Source organism: Ovis aries, chromosome 2 (assembly GCF_016772045.2).
Source record: "Ovis aries strain OAR_USU_Benz2616 breed Rambouillet chromosome 2, ARS-UI_Ramb_v3.0, whole genome shotgun sequence".
Taxonomy (NCBI): Eukaryota; Metazoa; Chordata; class Mammalia; order Artiodactyla; family Bovidae; genus Ovis; species Ovis aries.
Window position 1 is genome coordinate 218796363 of NC_056055.1, and position 14613 is coordinate 218810975.

General features: G+C 48.3%; 1 long non-coding RNA gene across 1 annotated transcript in view; it reads left to right on the forward strand.

The window, feature by feature from the left end:
* Positions 1-14613, forward strand: part of LOC114113222 (uncharacterized) — a 96241-nt gene that overhangs the window by 67756 nt on the left and 13872 nt on the right. Inside the window, exon 3 of the long non-coding RNA XR_006058842.2 lies at positions 2737-7974. This is a non-coding gene — a long non-coding RNA (uncharacterized LOC114113222). The remainder of the gene's footprint in view (positions 1-2736; positions 7975-14613) is intronic.

Below are 14613 nucleotides of genomic sequence, written 5' to 3' on the forward strand. Positions count from 1 at the left end.
AGTTCAGTTTAGTTCAGTTCAGTTGCTCAGTCGTGTCCGACTCTTTGCGACCCCATGAATCGCAGCTCACCAGGCCTCCCTGCCCTTCACCAACTCCCAGAGTTCACCCAGACTCACGTCCATCAAGTCAGTGATGCCATCCAGCCATCTCATCCTCTGTCGTCCTCCTCTCCTCCTGTCCCCAATCCCTCCCAGCATCAGAGTCTTTTCCAATGAATCAACTCTTTGCATGAGGTGGCCAAAGTACTGGAGTTTCAGCTTTAGCATCATTCCTTCCAAAGAAATCCCAGGGCTGATCTCCGTCAGAATGGACTGGTTGTATCTCCTTGCAGTCCAAGGGACTCTCAAGAGTCTTCTCCAACACCACAGTTCAAAAGCATCAATTCTTCGGCGCTCTGCCTTCTTCACAGTCCAACTCTCACATCCATACGTGACCACAGGAAAAACCAGAGCCTTGACTAGACAGACCTTAGTCAGCAAAGTAATGTCTCTGCTTTTGAATGTACTATCTAGGTTGGTCATAATTTTTCTTCCAAGGAGTAAGCGTCTTTTAATTGCATGGCTGCAATCACCATCTGCAGTGATTTTGGAGCCCCCCAAAATAAAGTCTGACACTGATTCCACTGTTTCCCCATCTATTTCCCATGAAGTGATGGGACCAGATGCCATGATCTTCGTTTTCTGAATGTTGAGCTTTAGGCCAACTTTTTCACTCTCCACTTTCACTTTCATCAAGAGGCTTTTTAGTTCCTCTTCACTTTCTGCCATAAGGGTGGTGTCATCTGCATATCTGAGGTGATTGATATTTCTCCTGGCAATCTTGATTCCAGCTTGTGTTTCTTCCAGCCCAGTGTTTCTCATGATGTACTCTGCATATAAGTTAAATAAGCAGGGTGACAATATACAGCCTTGACGTACTGCTTTTCCTATTTGGAACCAGTCTGTTGTTCCATGTCCAGCTCTAACTGGTGCTTCCTGACCTGCATACAGATTTCTCAAGAGGCAGATCAGGTGGTCTGGTATTCCCATCTCTTGAAGAATTTTCCAGAGTTTATAGTGATCCACACAGTCAAAGGCTTTGGCATAGTCAATAAAGCAGAACTAGATGTTTTTCTGGAACTCTCTTGCTTTTTCCATGATCCAGCGGATGTTGGCAATTAGATCTCTGGTTCTTCTGCCTTTTCTAAAACCAGCTGGAACATCAGGAAGTTCATGGTTCATGTATTGCTAAAGCCTGGCTTGGAGAATTTTGAGCATGACTTTACCAGCATGTGCGATGAGTGCAATTGTGCGGTAGTTTGAGCATTCTTTGGCATTGCCTGTCTTTGGGATTGGAATGAAAACTGACCTTTTCCAGTCCTGTGGCCACTGCTGAGTTTTCCAAATTTGCTGGCATATTGAGTGCAGCACTTTCACAGCATCATCTTTCAGGATTTGAAACAGCTCAACTGGAATTCCATCACCTCCACTAGCTTTGTTTGCAGCGATGCTTTCCAAGGCCCACTTAACTTCACATTCCAAGATGTTTGGCTCTAGATTAGTGATCACACCATCATGATTATCTGGGTCATGAAGATCTTTTTTAAAGCTCCCAACTAATGGAAGATGTCAGCATACTTCATTCCAGAGAGACCACCTGAGGCCCAGGTGGCACTAGTGGTGAAGAACTCGCCTACTAATACAAGGGACTTAAGAGATGCAGGTTCTGTGCTTGGGTTGAGAAGATCCCTGGAGCAAGGCATGGCAACCCACTCCAGTATTCTTGACTGGAGAATCCATGGACAGAGGAACCTGGCAGGCTACAGTCTGCAGGGTCACACAGAGTTGGACACTGAAGTGATTTATCTCTGCACACACAGATTAAAGGAACTAAAGAAGCTCACTGAGGGATTAATTGAGACCAGATTAAAGGAGTGTAGGCCCTGCACATACTCTGATGTTTTCAACAACCCACCCTTGAACCATTGCTGTAAAACTCCTCTCCAAATCCTTCCAGCTTGGGACACACAGTTTCCAAGGCTGGAGTCTGCTGTGTTCCCCTTTGCCTGGCAAAGGAATAAAGCTCTTCCTTTCCACTTCCCCCAAAACTCTGTCTCTAAGATTTGATTCGTGCACAGAGGTGGAGTTTTGGGCATCAAAATCAGGACCCCTCTTCATCATTGTTTGCTCATCTCCACTTCTTTGTGCTTTTCTTCAACAGCTTAGCTAGTTGTGACCTCTTCCGAGAGGCTTTCCTCTGGTAGGTATGTGATCACTAGCAGTCCCTACTTAGCAGCTTCGCAGAAAGTGGGTACTGTAGTTCAGTCCTAGGGAAGGGTTATGAGTTTTCCTACTTGGGTTATAAACCAGTGTTGTCTGAACATGGGTGCTAGGCTTTGGGCCCTTGGACTTGTCCCCCTCCCTCTATATAGGACTTTAGGTTCCGGCACCAGAAGAAGGAAGATGAAAAGGTTTGCTAAACAGATCACAGCCAATAAGTGCTCCCACAGGTACAAAACTTTAGGAGATATATACTCCTTTTCCATAGTCAGCAGAACCCATTAATGTCTTCGCTGTTTACTCTTCTTTTGAGAAACAAATTAGTATAACCTAATTACTGTTGTTCTGTCCCCAATGGCAGTGGTTGGTTTAGAAGCAGTGTGGGATGTAATTCTGGCCAAAGTGTTATAAAGAGACACTAACTGAAAGACTTCAGAGAAAAGTTCTCATCCTAAAGAAGGGTGATCTCTTTTACAGGCCACCCGCTGGTCTTCAGAGGATGCCTGGAGCTGCTGGATCAGGTTGCAGCTGTGAGGACCAAGTCAAGACTGAGGCTGAGATGCTGAGTAAAACAGAGCAGGGTACAGCTAGGTCCTAAAGGACCTGATCCAGCCAGCGTGTCAACTGACCTTGGACCACCCTCTCCAAGGATATTTTGCTTATGAGAGGACATTTTCTTTGTTGTTTAAGCCAGTGGTTTTCAAACTATGGTCTCCAGACTAGGAGTTTCAGCCTCCCTTGGGAACTTGTCAAAAATATAAATTCTTGAGTCTCACCCAGACCCACTGAATTCTGGGGATGTGGCCCAGGCCTGTGGGTTTTAAGGGGCCCTCAAGGTAGTTCTGGAGAGAACTACAGCTAGAACCCAGAGAGGATAGTTGTCATGGGGTGAGTGGTGGCCCCCAAAAGATAAATCCACACCCTAATCCCTGGAATCTGTAGATGTTACTTTATTTGGGAAAAGAGACTTTACAAATCTATTTAAAGATTTTGAGATGATAATCCTGGATTATCCATGTGGGCCCTAAATCCAATGATGTGTCCTTATAAAGGAAGAGCCGAGGGAGTTCAAGACAGACAGCAAAGGAGAAGACAGGGGAAAGGGGGAGGCCACGTGACCACGGAGGCGGAGATGAGTGATGGGGCCGCACGGGTCCTGACGGCGCTGGAGCCTGAGAGGCAGAGCACAGATGCCCCTCGGAGGATCCCCAGGGAGCGTGGCCCTGCCGACACTTTGGTTCCAGACTTCTGACCTCCAGCACTGTGAGAGGGCAAGTTTCTGCTGCTTTAAGCCACCAAGTTTGTAGTGATTTGTTATAGCAGCCCCAGGGAATGAATACAGTCCTCTCCTCTACGGGGAGGACTGCATTGCTTCTTCTGCAGAAAAGCTGGGTCAACCCGAGAAAGTGTGGCAAGGAGGGAGCGGAGGGGCTGGTTTCTCACTTTCTTCATTCTCTTTGACCTCCAGATAGTGCCTCCCTCTGGCCCACTCCAGAGGAAAAGCACAACGGAGACCCTTTGATATGGTCCATTGGGGTCAGCCTCCAGAGACTCAGAGCAGGGTGGAGCAGGAGGGAGAGAGGCTCTGGAAGGGCAGCTGGAAGCCACCCAGAACACACACAACTGCGGGCAAAACACAACTGAAAGGTAACCTTTGAACAGACCTGGAAGGATAAGGTCCAAACACGTATATGAGCTGAATGTGGCAAGAGTTCGTGCTTTGTGAAGTGAGAGAACGACAACATTCTGGCAAAAGTGGCCAGAAGAAGTGGAAATTCTAGTGATGTCTAAGTAATGGGACAAAGACGGCTGGAGGCCCTGGGGTGAAGAAGTGACTCCTTGCATCTGTCCATGCTTGAAGATAGCTAGAGATGATAGCGAGATAAGAGGATGAAAGATGTGCAAACGGCAGGTGCTTAAGAGGGGTAGGGAAACAGAATGAGGAGAGGGAGGGACTAGGGGAATCACTATGTCACCTAACGGAGGACTGTGACATTTTTGTACATTTCTGACATTGTGGTTCAATCAACAATAGGGTCACTATTGCCCCTTTCAGCCCCCTAGTCATTTCTTCTACCGACAGATGAGGACAACCTCATAAGATTTAGGCTCAAAGCCCCAGGAGTTCTGCTTACAGAAAGGTGGCAGAGGGTCTGTCATTTAGATGAGGGGGGCCCAGGGCTCAGAGGACAGACATGCATGTCCTGGGCTCATCTTCTTAGCCGAAAGTTGCCAGGCAGGGTCTGGGGATAGGGTAGGGTCCATCACAGCCACCATTCTCTGTGGCCCCAGGCCGAATCTTTTGCCTTTTCTGTGCCTCAGAACCACGGGAAGAATGAGGTTCTCTCTATCTTGAAGAGACTTTGAAAAGAACAAATAATGGTAAATAAACCAAGGGAAATAAATAAATAACAACCAGTGATTTACCAAACTACACAAAATTATCTAATTACAGAACTGGAAAGAAAAATAAAAGGCTAGGGAGGGGAGGGTGAAAGCATCTTGGGGTGAGGGGGGCGGGGTGATGGCTACAGAGGGATTAAAGGAATTCAGATTTATTAGCAGGAGAGACAACCTGGCTCCCTCTCCTAATTCTTAACAAAGCTTGCCTCGCTCCTGCAGATGCTCCGAGAGGGAACATCTGTCTACAGGCTCCTGGATTTTGACGTGTGAGCCTTTGGTCTAAGGAGTTGTTTTCAAGCCTGCGAACTGCGTGGCACACTCTGGTCTGGAACATTTCCTTATGCACCAAGTAAGGCATAAGCTACAACCACCACCACAACAAAGAGCCCAGTTGCTTAAGGAAATATACAGCTGTCAGTCACTTGCCAAAATGCCCTTCTCTGAGTCGGGGGGTGGGTGTCCCACACCTGCCGAGTCCTATAGCCTGCAGAATAATTCTTGCATGGTGCAAGAATGGTGTTTCATTGTGAGCAGAGACTGTCTCTAACATGTAGGGAGAACCAGAGGGTTCATAGTAGTTTGTGTTTGGAGTGTGTGTGTGCTTGCACGTGTGCGTGTATGCCACTGAATGTATCTGTGTCCCTGCATGTGATGCTGGGCCAGCAGAGATGGACACATTTCCACGCACGAGATGAGGCCCTGGCCTAGCAGCGAGGGATGTACGCGTGGGCGTTGAGTGTGAGCCGACACGGAGTCCAGCCCCAGGGCCTCTGGGGGCCTGTCGCCTGCAGGGCTCATTATAGAGGAGACCAGGTGCTTGGAGTGTCCCCAGAGCAATACAGAGTGCAGTCATGAGTTTGAAAAATATTCCTGCGAGAGATATAAATAAAGACTCCAAGCCCAAAGCCAGGGTTTGAGAAAGCCATCCTTAAACACAGGATAATTTATAGCTGCTGCCGTCCTGTCCCGAGGATGACTCAGCTCTCCTAGCCTGAGCAGGCCCAGCCTGCTCCAGTAACCTTTGGGTTTGGCTGAAAGGAAGGCGCTAAAAAGAGAAAGCGCTCCAAGGAAGCCAGTGAGCTAACCACCCAGCTACCGGCTGCCCTTGCTGGGTCCTCTCTCCGCCACCTCCTCCTCTTTCTGGGCAAACTCCAGCCTGGACAGGGCTGATCAGACCCTGGAAGCTGAGGAACAGGCCCCTTGGCTATTCCTGGCTGGCCAGCCCTCGGGAAGTCTCTGAGATGGATACTGGTCTACCTCTGGGATCCGGTGGGTTCTGGTATCCACACAATGGGCCAGTCTTCCCCAGGAGGCACGATCTCAACGCAGACACAAGTAGAACTGGAGAGCTATTCTCAGTCATGGAGACTTTTGAACCGTACCAAAAGAATAGAAATGAGAGTACTTTCCTCTTTAATTAAAAAATAACTTACTCTAGTCAAGTGCCAAAAGTGGGCCGTGAAGAGGGGCAGATAAGCTTCAGCGTTGTGGTAAGTGTGTGGGGGGAGCAGTCAGACTTGAACAGGGTTAGTTTCTATTTCTCTCCGTAGCCCCCCACCCACACCCCGGCCACTGCCTGCCCCCCTTCCTACATTATATTTTTAGCAGACTCTTTGGCCAACCAAGGTGAAAGAGACAAACGCAAGTACAGAGAGTGCTTATCAAAACCCGTGGATGTTTCTTTTTCTCTTTCTTCTTTTTCCCTTAAAAACCTTCCAGGAGCAGGGAAAGGACTGGAAGTACTTGAAGGTCTTTTTAGCTCCAGGCCTCACCCCAGCTTGGATCTCAAGAATGTTTCAATGCCAAGGCCGTGTGCCTGACTGGCCAAGTGTAGAGAAGAAAAAGCGTCATTCAGAGCTATTTTAAAAATAGTTTCGCTCTTTGATTAAATGGCTAAACAGCCCTGGATCAAGTTTTCTCTGCTCTAGCAGACGAATTTGTGTAACTGGCCTAATTTTAACCTAGATCCTTGCATATCAGGAATGTAATCATCGCTAAAGAGATGAACAGTTTCTGAAATCTGTAACTAAGTGTCTTCTTTCAACATATGTTTAGTAAGCCATTGTGTGTGTGCATGTGTATGTTCGGATGTGTGTCTGCAAGCGGGGTTGTGAAAGATCTAAGTGAGGAGGAGTTGGCGTGTGATGCGTGGTGAAGTCCAGCAGCTTGTGTAGGGGGCAAGGGCTCTGACCTCTGGGCAGGACATTATCTTCGGTGCCTCTCTCTGCTGTGTGCAGGACTTATTGCTAAGCTATTGTCCAGGAGGGGTGACACTAGGGTGGGACACCTCAGCCTGGATTATTTATTGCTGTACATAGTGTTTATTTGTGGCACATAAGTGTTTTTTTTAAAAATTGTGTATATGATCCATAAGGGAAGATCCCTTGGAGGAGGGGATGGCAGCCCACTTCAATATTCATGCCTGAAGAATCCATGGATATAGGAGGCTGGCGGACTACAGTCTATAAGGTCACATGACTGAAGCAACTTAGCAGTAGCATGATCAATAAATACTGTTAAAGAGAAGGAAATTTCTTCTTCCGTGAAGGAAGTTTCAAGTCAGTCAACTTAAAACACATGCACATACCTCCTCCCAGATCTACACAAGCTGCCTTCATAAATGATAGAAAGCAGAGGACCACGGTAGCTGCATACCTAAAACTACACAGTTTTGGCCTGCCGGGTTGTGTTGGAAAAACAAGAAGCCTGCTTCAGATTTTGCAGCTCAGTCTTTTGAAGTCCACCCTCTGTCCTCTGCCTCCTCTTTTTTCTAATCTCTCCCTCTGGGAGTATTTTCTTTTTTTTTTTTCATCTTCCCCCAGTTTCTAAAGGCCCCCTGCTCTTTTAGTCACCCGTTTTTTTACATGATCAAAATAAGAAAGGCTGCCGTGATTGGTAAGCGTGGATTGATTAGCACATACAGATTGATTGGCACGTATAGATTGATTAGATACTTCTAGATTGATCAGACGGACTTCCTTGGTGGTTCAGATGGCAAAGAATCTGCCTGCTGTGTGGGAGACCTGGGTTTGATCCCTGCGTCAGGAAGATCCCCTGGAGAAGGAGTGGCTACCCACTTCAGTATCCTTGCCTGGAGAATCCCATAGACAGAGGAGCTGGTGGACTATAGCCCACCAGGTTGCAAAGAGACACGATTGAGTGACTAGCACTTCCCTTCAGTTTGATCAGACCCCTGCACTTTATGGGAAGAAACAATGTTGGGGAGAAGTGAAGATTCTCAAGATCCCACAGCCATGGACGAGCAGCACCCTAGCCCTCTGAGACTGATGGGGAGTGAATCTACAATAATTGGTAAGTAAGAGCTGGAGAGAAATTCCACGAGCCTGCCAGATAGAAACCTGGAGGTGGGACTGGGGCTGAGTCAGGCCTCTGCCCTTTGCTAGCGGGCCGCCCTGCTTGGATTAACACTCGGGTGTATTTGGTTAGGCTGTCAGTGGCTTGTTTCTTCTGCTCTCTTTGGAGTAATCCACACACCTGGCAGGGCTCCCCCGATGTCATCTGTTCTCCGAGCAACTCAGCTGCCAGGCAGAAGAGCCCAGCCCAGCAGTCTTGGTTCTGAAGGTTATGGGAAGGCCCTTGGTAAGAAAACCAGCCTTGAGTTTCTGGATTCTCTTCCAGAGACAGTGAGGCCCCTTGGATTGGGTTTGCACTTAAGCTTGAATGCCCCCTCTGCGCACACACTCTGACCATCTGCAGTTCTTGGGGAAACACTGCAAAGATACAGGACCCATCTTGGGTGCAGCAGGGGACCACAGAGCCAGAAAGATACAAACTTCTGATCCCCCAGGATGAAGGTCTGAAGGAAGAAGCGTATCTGTTGCTCAAAGGAGAGGGGCTGTGTGTGTCTGCACAAGGCAATGGATGGGATGGCCTTTGTCCAAAAACAACAAAGTTGTGATCTGACAGACTTGTGAGATGGGCTGCTCACGTGCATCACAGCCCACGCTGAGGTCACTTGAACCTGCACACATGACTATCTTGGGAAAGGAGGAACTTCAGCTTCTGGAGAGAATTCAGAGGGGTGCAGGGGGAGAGGAGAAGGTGGAGAACTGAGAGGGAGGCGGTCCACCTTGAGTATCCCCCCTCTGCTGCCCTTCCCTCACCCCTCTCCCCTAAGGCAGAAGCCCAGGGCAGAGGTCAGACTAAAGCCAGCTGATTCTGTGGCTGTTTATACCCTGTAACCAGAGCCTGTGCCTGCTAGGCTGCCCAACAGCTGCGGAGATAAGGGGACGGGCCGTTGCTTCCAAAGGCTGGGTGACCTGTGCTGGCATCTACCTTGGGGGCAGCTTATCCTGATCATATACCTCGCCAGGGGGTGGGAGTGGGGAGAGGTGGGGCTGGCTGCCAGCTCCTGCCCGGGGTGACCTTCTCGAATCCAGGGTGAATCTTCGAGCTCCATATGGGACTTCCTCCTAGACTCTGTCCAAAGCCCCTGTCTCCTCACAGGGTTGCTTTTTACCCAGTCAAGAGGTGAGGAAGGAGTTCTGCCTGTTTCTTGGGTTTGTTTTCCTCTCTCTTTATCTTTGTCATCACAGAAACAGAAAAGAACACGTGGTAAAGCTCTGGGTCAGGTGAAATTTCTAGATTCTGCTGCCAGATGCATTTCAGGCCAGGGCATTTCTTGCCTTGCACCCATCCCAGGGCTCCCCTCTGAGGCCTTGTCTTCCCTCCCATCTCCATCCTCTCAGCCCTCCAGGCAAGGGGAGGGACCTCTCTGCCCATTCGGGACTCCCCGAAATAAGGCGGAGGTAGTGAACCCTCCCTGCTGGAAGTCTCCAAACCAGGCTCATCCTACTGGTCCTTCAGTGAGCGGTCCTTCTGTTCCATGTCCCCAACCTATGGGGGCAGGCTCCCTCCACCTCCACCTTCCAGTCTGCCCTTTCCCTCTCCCATTCTTTCCCCTCCGTCTGCTTCCTCTGACCATCTCCAGCCCTTTGGTCCTGGGCACCCCTCTGGAGCAGGTGGACACCGTGTTCTGTTTCCCAGTGTTCACACCTCTCCAGTATGAGATTTGAAGATGGCTCACATGTTCTTTCCTTTGGTTTCTTGTTCCCCTGCCACTTGGGCTCATCTTAGAGCCCAACACTGGCATGGCGCATGACCTGGGACACTCAGCACTGCCTGCCAAGTGGCTTTTTTTTTTTTTTTTTTTACTGTCCCTGCCTGTCCCCTACCTGCTGGTGACCTGGGCAGGGGTGGAGGTGGAGCTCATGGAGTTGGCTGAGTTTGTTCAACAGCTGCCTCAGAATGGAAAAGGTGAGGGCAAGGCTCTAACGTATGGGAAAAACAATGAAAACCAAGGAGTTCCGACTAAGAGAATCCTGAGTTCAAGTCCACACACGACCAGTGACCAGCTGTGGAACCTCGGTGTCCTCATCATTTAAAATGGGGAAGATGACACCTCACACTTCAGGGTCAGAGGAGATAATGAAAAGGAAGATGCTTGGGAAATTGTTTTTCTTTAGTGTGTCTGACAGTAGGTCTCAGCAATCTTTGCTGCCTGCATGAATACAAGGCAGGAAAAGAGAAGGGTGAGGAAGGAGGGAAGGAGAGAAGGGGAGAGGAAAGAAAGAGAATGAAGTTTGCAGGGACCCCCTGCTTTTTCAAGCATCAGAATCTGAAGCAAACTGAACTTAGAGACTGCTGAGCTTGCAGGTTCTGGCTCCAAGATTTTCTGTGTCTTAACTTTGTAATTGGATACTCACTGACAAAGCTTTTTTTTTTTTTCTTTTTCCTTCCCCTGATCAGAGTCTAAGTGAGCTGAGAGTGCATTAATCTAACAGCCAGAACAGAGGGGTTGATTAATAACTGTTGGTGTGTGTCTAGAGGACTCCTCCAAAGAGAGGGTTTCCTAAAGCAGCCAGGCTCACCTCTCCCTGATCCCCGCCGCATTCTGCCCCCCCATTCTGCTCCCCCTCATTCTGTTCCCCCCATTCTGCTCCCCCCTCATTCTGCTCCCCACCGCATTCTGCTCCCCCTCATTCTGCTCCCCCCCATTCTGCTCCACCCTCATTCTGCTCCCCACTGCATTCTGCTCCCCCTCATTCTGCTCCCCCCATTCTGCTCCACCCTCATTCTGCTCCCCGCCGCATTCTGCACCCCCCCATTCTGCTCCCCACCTCATTCTGCCCCCCCCGCATTCTGCTCCCCACCGCATTCTGCTCCCCGCTGCATTCTGCTCCCCACCTCATTCTGCTCCCCCCCTCATTCTGCGCCCCCCATTCTGCTCCCTGCCGCATTCTGCTCCCCACTTTCACTGCCCCCCTCACGTCCTAGGCTTCTCCTGCTCCCTCTGGAGTCTGAAACGTGTCTTATGCCACATCCCCCTTGGGCCTGGAACATTTCTGATGCCAATCACTTCCAGGACTCTGCCACTTTCCAACCGACCTGGGTAGATCACTGAACCCCTCTGGGTTTCAGTTTCCTTATCTGTAAAGAGAAAAATTAGATATAGCCTTTGTTAGGAAAGCTAAATGGGATCATGTATGGGAAAGACCTAGCCTAAGGCCAGGCTTCAGGCTGTAGCACAGGTGATGGCCTCTCCTGCTTGGGTTCATCAGAGTAGCTTCCCCCTTCCTCTCTCTGGAGGAACTGTCCCCTTCCCTTCCATTCCTTCCTCTGCTCCTCCCTCTCCCCCGGCAAAGACTGGCATTAGCCAATTTCCTCCCTGTCATCAAAAGTAAGCCCATCACCTTCTACCCTACTTTGTGTATCTTTGTGTTACTGGATGTGGGAGAAGTTATAGATTTTAGAACTTTGCACAGTCTGGCAAGCTTACAACTTCACATCTTCTCTGGTGGGATAATAGCTAGAAGCTCTGTTGGGAGTTAGCCTCCTGCTTAAATTCTTTTATTTTAAAGTAAAACCACATTTATGAGACTTCCCTGGCAGTCCAGGGGTTAAGACTCTGTGCTTCCAAAGCAGGGGGCGTGGGTTCAGTCTCTGGTTGGGGAACTAAAGATTATACATGCCATATGGTTAAAGAAAAAAAGAAAGAAAAACCACATTTATTTACTAACCACAGGGTTGATCCTAATTAAAGGAATACTTTGAAATAGTTGCATGTGAAATGTTTGTGATAAAAATAATTGAATGCAGTGATGAAAAGGAAAAAAAGCATATGGAGATATAGACAGAACTTGCTTATCATCTCAAAGCTAATTGTCATCAAACATGATGATGACATTTTTATTCTGCTTTTTCATAGATCTGAACACAGGTGACATGTTTCCTCATACATTGCACCCACTAATTTTCCATCTCTCGCTTTTCTTGTCATTATGCTTTCCTTTCTCCTTCAGTTCCTGGCGTTCATTTGTAAAGTTACAGATCTGAGTTTTTTTGCCATCAGCTGCAGTTTCTTCAACTCTCTCTCCCAGGTTCCAAGAAAACAGTGTTGTTTTCAAAGTGCTCTCAGCCTTTACTGGAGGCCTTTGTCATCAGAAGAGATGACACAATCTAGGTTTTGGCCATTCCCCTGCTTTTGACAGAGGCGTTACTACTTTTACTGCCTTCGTGTATTTATCAAAGTCCATGCCCTTTACCAGGCACCAGAGGCTGGTTCTTACACCCTCTTTTCATGAAGTGTGAGCATTTCTAACATATTTTAGCCAATCTACATATTGTTTTTCTAATTTCGAAGAAAGAACCCATTTCCATTACTCTTCATGCTGATAAACAAGGCACCAGTAAAAAAAACCCGGTTTTGACTAGAAAATTAACAGTGTTGTTGTTGTTTAGTTGCTCAGTAATGTCCAGCTCTCTGTGACCCCATGGACTGCAGCACTCCAGACTCCCCTGTCCTTCACTGTCTCCCGGAGTTTGGTCAAACTCACGTTCATTGAGTCGGTGATGCCATCCAACCATCTCATCCTCTGTCATCCCCTTCTCCTCCCGCCTTCAGTCTTTCCCAGCATCAGGGTTTTTTTTTCCCAATGAGTCAGCTCTTTGTGCTAATTGGCCAAAGTACTGGAGCTTCAGCTTCAGCATCAGTCCTTCCAATGAATATTCAGGGTTGGTTTCCTTTAGGATTGACTGGTTTGATCTCCTTATGGTCTAAGGGACTCTCAAGAGTCTTCTCCAACACCACAGTTCAAAAGCATCAGTTCTTCGCTGCTTAGGATTCTTTATGGTCCAGCTCATATGACTACTCGAAAAACCACAGCTTTGAGCTTCTATACTTCAAGCTTCCGTACTCAAAGGACTTGGGGTGGCTGACCCTGGAGATGGGACTTACCTTCCTGAGGCCCTGGGAGATTGGTTGGAAGCCACCCTCTGCTGGACTTCACATCCTTCCTGGGTTCCTCCCTTCTTGCTCTGCTTCCACATTTTCTTATCAGCCCTTTGGGGGAGCACTTTCATAATAAAGTGTGTAAGATCCCTCCTCTCAGGTCCGCTTCTGGGGAACTGAATCTAAGACAGCTGGCTGCGCATTTCTGCATGTTGGCAGTTCTTGGAGCTGAAAGAAAACTGGAATTACTAGGGGAGCTTGTGAAAAATGCAGATTTCAAGGTCAGGTCCCAGAGAATGTAGTTGACTGAGGGGGGCCCTCAAATCGGCAATTTGGTGAGCTCTCTGGGGGGGGGGTTCCTGCATCGTGGCCCTGAAGCCTCGTTTTGAGAGCCCCGGCTGTGGCCCCGGGACAGCGCTCGTTACACCCGTAACATGTTGGTTGCTAGCTTGGGCTTCTTCAGCCCCACCCTACCTTGACATCTGCTGATCCCACAACTCCAAGTGGCTTGGCTTCAACCAGGAACAAATTGCTGCTGCCTACGGTCCAACTGGCACTCCCCTGGTGTCAGGCTGATCCTTCAGACAGGGTCACTTACACACGGCCCTGATTCAGCCAGGGCGCTTTTCAGAGACCTCCATGTTTGAATGCTTGGGAATCACGAGACTTCTCCTTGGCTCCCATTCCTCTGTTCTTTCCAGCATCTGCCCAAGTTGCCCAGTTTTCATGTTCTGGTTACCGAGGCCCCCTTCTCCCCTGCTGCACACATTCTTCATCTCAGATCTCGGCAGCATGGGGCGTGGGACAGAGCCCTGAAACTGCCACTTCTGGCAGTAAGTGTGGTAGTTACACACACGAGCATGATTGTTGCACTTCTTGGGTTGAATCAAGGCTCCCTCATTTACTAGCTGTGTGGCTCTGGGCAGGCTATTGATATTTAAACTCTGTGTACCTTGGTTTTTTGTTTTGTTTTGTTTTTTTAAACTGGAAATCCTGAGAATAACTACTTCTGAGAGTTGATCTGTTGCTGATCAGGAAAATGTCCAATACATAAAGCGTGCTCAATAGATATTTGCTAAACTTATTGTACAAGCAGAACAAACTTCTCTGACTGCCAGCCAGACAAGCCACCTGGAGATGAAGGGATGTTATTTGCAGCCTCCATGCACGGGGGTACATCCCTCAGGAGCCCTGGTTCCTTTCAGCCCTGTACATTCTCTGCTGTATAGGATATGAGTAGTAGAAATAAGTTGCTGAGTCTTTTGTAGCTCTGCATGGTTATGCTTTGACTGCTGACAGACATATGGAAATTTTGACTCTAGGGATAGCAGAAGGGACAGGAAAACAACAGGATTTGTACTGGAAAGCAGCCTGGTCCGACGCACACTCACACATACATTCTCATTCACTCATTCAAACACAGACTCACGTACACTGCCTTCCATACATTCTCTCACTCACACACGATTTCAAGCAGACTCACACAGGCTTGGTCACCCACTCTCACACATTTGTCTCAGAAATACTTTCTCCATTCCCCACAGTCTCATGAGTGATCCCTGTGGAGTCATAATTAAAAAGACCTTTGAATATTATATATTAGCACATATACATGGAATTTAGAAAAATGGTATTGATGAACATACTTACAGGGCCAGAATGGAGATGCAGACGAAGAGAATGGACCGTGGACACAGCAG